This window comes from Papio anubis, chromosome 7 (assembly GCF_008728515.1).
Source record: "Papio anubis isolate 15944 chromosome 7, Panubis1.0, whole genome shotgun sequence".
Lineage (NCBI taxonomy): Eukaryota > Metazoa > Chordata > Mammalia > Primates > Cercopithecidae > Papio > Papio anubis.
Window position 1 is genome coordinate 51063348 of NC_044982.1, and position 4933 is coordinate 51068280.

Genomic DNA, 4933 nt, shown 5'->3' on the forward strand with positions numbered 1-4933 from the left:
GTCTATAATCCCAGCACTTTGGGAGGCCAAGGCAGGTGGATTGCTTGAGCCCAGAAATTCAAGACCAGCCTGAGCAATCCCAAGGCAAAACCCCCATCTCTACAAAAAATACAAAAAATTAGCTGGGTGTGGTGGCGCAAGCCTAGAGGCCCAGCTACTTGGGAGGCTGAGCGGGGGGGAATCACCTGAGCCTGGGATGTCGAAGCTGCAGTGAACTGTTACTGTGCCACTGCACTCCAGCATGAGCAACAGAGTGAGACCTTATATCAAAAAAAATATATATATATATACTCCTATTTAAATCATTTAATCCTTACAACAGTAAATTGAGAAAGAAAAGAATGAATTGGATAAAGTAGTTTCTTGGTTTTCTTCTTTTTTTGCCAAAGTATAAAATATTATAAATTCTAAAGCCAAAAAAAAAAAAAAAAAAAAAACCTCAGGATCAAAACAGATAACAACCACAGTTCAAAAGAAAACATACTACTAATTTGAAATGGTCTATGTAAGCCTTTGGTAAGGGACAATACATAGCAAATGACTCCATAGTCAGACACTTCAGGATGAGTTACTCAACCTCTCTGTGCCTCAGTATCCTCAACTGTAACATGGGGACAAAAAGAGTATTTATCACACCAGGTTGTTAAGACATTTAAATGAGTTCATATATGTGAAACATTTAGAATAGCGTGTGGTACATAGTAAGAGCTGAATAAATGCTAGCAATTAACTGTCAATCAAACCATAGCAATCTTTGCTTCCCAGAAATAGAATAACTTAAGATTTTTGGCCAGGCGTGGTGGTTCACGCCTATAATCCCAACACTTTGGGAGTCCGAGGCAGGCGGATCACCTGAGGTCAGGAGTTTGAGACCAGCCTGGCCAACATGGTGAAACCCCATCTATACTTAAAAAAAAATTTTTTTTTAAATGCAAAAGTTAGCTGGGCGAGGTAGTGTGTGCCTGTAATTCCAGCTACTCGGGAGGCTAAGGGGGGAAAATTACTTGAACCCGGTAGGCAGAGACTGCAGTGAGCCAAGATCACAACACACACTCCCAGCCTGAGTGACATAATTATTTAAAAAAATAATTTACAAACATAAATAAGATCTTGTATAAATCTCAAACAACTAAAACACTCACAAAACAATCACTAATATTATATTTTGAAACGTTTTACTTGGAAACAATCTCAAACTTACAAAAAGTTACAGGAATAAAAATAATGTAAGGAACATTGGTACACCTTTTACCCAAGTGAGCTTATTAGCATTTTATTCCTCTATCATTTGCATGGCACATCACTGCGAATTTGTGTCCGTACTTATTATAATTTTGATGTATTTGTTTTCTCTTGTAAAGTAAGAAATTACCACAAATTTAGCAATTAAATGCCAACTTATAAGCTCACAGTTCTATAGACGTCTGAGTATAGCATAGCCAGCTTCTTTGCTCAGGGTCTTTACAAAGCTAAAACCAACGTATTGGGCCACACTAAACTCCTTTCTGGAAGCTCTGGGAAGAATCCACTTTCAAGTCGATTTATGATTGATGGCAGTCATAGGACTGAGGTCCCCATTTCCTTGCTGGCTCTCAAATGTGGGCCACTCTAAGCTCCTTGAGACACCCACATTCCTTCCAATATGATTTTTTTAAAATTATTACTTCAATTATTATCATCTTTTGAGACAAAGTCTCACTCTGTTGCCCAGGCTGGAGTGCAGTGGCGCTATCGTGGTTCACTGCAGCCTTAACCTCCTGGGCTTGAGTGATCCTCCTGCCTCAGCTTCCCAAGTAGCTAGGACTACAAGTGCATGCCAGCACACCTGGCAAATATTTTTAAAATTTTTTGTAGAGATGAGGTCTCACTATGTTGCCCATGCTGGTCTCAAACTCCTGGACTCAAGCAATCCTACTGCCTTGGCCTCCCAAAGTGCTGGGATTACAGGAGTGAGCCACCATGCTGTGTCCACATTCTTTCCAATATGGCCCCATTTATCTTCAAAGCCAGCAGTGAAAAATCTCCCTCATGGCAAATCCTTCTCAGATTTTTGACTCGCTCTCCCAAAGAAGAGCCAGTTCCTTCTAAAGGCTTACCTGATTAGGTCAGGCTTACCCAAGAAAAGCCTGGATACTCTTTCTCAAAGTCAAATGATTTGGGACCTTAATTACATCTGTAAAGTATGTGCATAACAGCACTTAGATGGGTATTTAAATAACGGGGAGAAGGTGTGTATATACCACAGATAGGAATTTAGGGGGCATCTCAGCGTTCTGCCTACCACATATGATGAGAGACTTTATAAGTCTATGTGTAAGTCTGGTAGGGCTGCCACAACAAAATACTACAAACAAAATACGACAGCCTGTGGTGGCTTAAACAACAGAAATTTATTTTCTCACAGTTCTGGAGGCTGGAAGTCCAAGATGAAGGTGTCAGCAGGGCTGGTTTCTCTTGAGGCCACTCTCCTTCATTTGCAGATGGCCGCCTTCTCACTGCATCCTCACCTGGCCTTTTTCTCTATGTGAACATCCGTGGTGTCTTTGCATGTCCAAATTTCGTCTTCTTGTGAGGACAACAGTCAGATCGAATCAGGGCTTCAACAGATAAATTTGGAGGGGACGCAATTCAGTCTATAACAGTCTAATAACAAAATTAAGAGCTAATATTTGAGCTACTAGGCAGGTACTGTGCTAAAACAAATTTGTAGGTTATCTCAACACAAACCTCTAGGTTAAATTAAATGCCATCGTAAGCAATTATATGAAATTCCAATCTCATCAAAATGTTTCCTTTATTCTTAATTAGAAATTCTGTAAGACTTCTGTTGTGATTTGATTCTTAGAGTGAGCTGTCTCTACTATAATGTGCTTCCTATGCTACATTCAGTTTCCTTCCTATGCTAAGGTCAGTTTCCTTCACCTATCCAGTTTTACTGAGCAGATAAGCTTGGTACAGAGATATTAAAATTAGTTATCAAAATTCTTGCTCTCAGAGAGCAAAATCTAGTTAAAAAAAGATGTATTTTATGTCTGCCTCTGTACATTTTTTTTTTTTTTTTTTTTTTTTTGAGACAAAGTCTCACTCTGTTGCCCAGGGTGGAGTACAGTGACACGATCTGGGCTCACAACCTCCCAGGTTCCAGTGATTCTCCTGCCTCAGCCTCCTGAGTAGCTGGGATTACAGGCACATGCTACTATGCCCAGCTAATTTTTGTATTTTAGGTATAGGTGGGGTTTCACCATGTGGGCCAGGCTGGTCTTGAACTCCTGACCTCAGGTGATCCACCTGCCTCGGCCTCCCAAAGTGGTGGGATTACATATGTGAACCACCACACCCGCCCATCTGTACGTTATTACACATCTTACATTAAAAATGTCAATTATAGGCCAGGCATGGTGGCTCACGCCTGTCATTCCAGCACTTTGGGAGGCCAAGGCAGGTGGATCACCTGAGGCCAGGAGATCAAGACCACCCTGGCCAACAAGGTGGAAACTCGTCTCTACTAAAAACACAAAAATTAGCTGGGCATGGTGGCAGGCACCTGTAATCCCAGCTACTCGGGAAACTGAGGCACGAGAATCACTGGAACCTGGGAGGCAGAGGTTGCAGTGAGCCAAGATCTCACCACTGTACTCCAGCCTGAGTGACAGAGCAGACTCTGTCTCAAAAAAAAAAAAAAAAGAAAGAAAAGAAAAGAAAAAAGGTATCAATTATGTTTATAAAATTGTCTACATAGTACACAGTTAAGCTCTTATGAAAACTCAGGCACTGAAAATTAAAATAATGATTTCAGGAAAGAAACCCTCTCTGAATGTTTTGCATTATTTTTGTGAGATTTCCTCAACCCTAACTGTGCAGCAACACACTGTTTTGTATGTGGCTTTAGACAGAACGCTCAGTGACTGGAGAAAAATCACGTGGGATTTGATGGTGAGAAGTACTGATAATGTAAAAATACTACACGTGACTAGGTAAGGCGACTCACATTCCACTCACTCTGCTCAAGAGAAAAAAAAGATCCCTGGTGGAATGTGGTGGCTCATGCCTGTAATCCCAGCATTTTGGGAGTCTGAGGCAGGAGGATGGCTTGAGACCAAGAGTTCAGGACCAGCCTAGGTAACATACCGAGACCTTGTTGCTACTAAAAATAAAAATTTAAAAAAAAAAAATTAGCCAGGCGTGGTGGCGCTTGCCTGTAATTCCAACTGCTAGGGAGGCTAAGGTGGGAGCTTGAGTCCAGGAGGTCAAGGCTGCAGTGAGCTATGGTCACCTGTCACTGCACTCCAGCCTTGGCAACAGAGTGGAAACCTAGTATTTAAATTTTAAAAAAATGGCTGGGTGCAGTGGCTCACGCTTGTAATCCCAGCACTTTGGGAGGCCGAGGCGGGTGACCTGAGGTCAGGAGTTCGAGACCAGCCTGTCCAACAAGGTGAAACCCCTTCTCTACTAAAAATACAAAAATTAGCCGGGGCGGGGGGTGGTGATGGTGCACTCCTGTAATCACAGCTACTTGGGAGGCTGAGGCAGGAGAATAGCTTGAACCCGGGAGGCGGAGGTTGCAGTAAGCCAAGATGGCACTGGGCAAAAGAGTCGGATTCCATCTCAAAAAAAAAAAAAAAAAAAAAAAATCCCTTTTTTTCTCACTAACTTTCCATGCACTTGCACGGAGAATTTCTCTCCTGGAAGCAAAGACCACATTGCAGGTATCGAAGGAAATCAAATCTGTAGACCCAGGCGCTTCCCAGCTGCAGGCAGAGTGGGGTGACTGCTCTCAGGTGAGGCGCCCCTCTCCGGCCCACCCCTAGCCCATCTCCGCTTCCCAGCGCCCATGGGCCGGTAGCTAAGTTCCGCATCCCGCTCCAGGAACCATCGCCCAACGTTTCTCTCGCGCCCTCTGCAGGAGCCTGGGCCGAGGGCCGCCCCGCCTCGC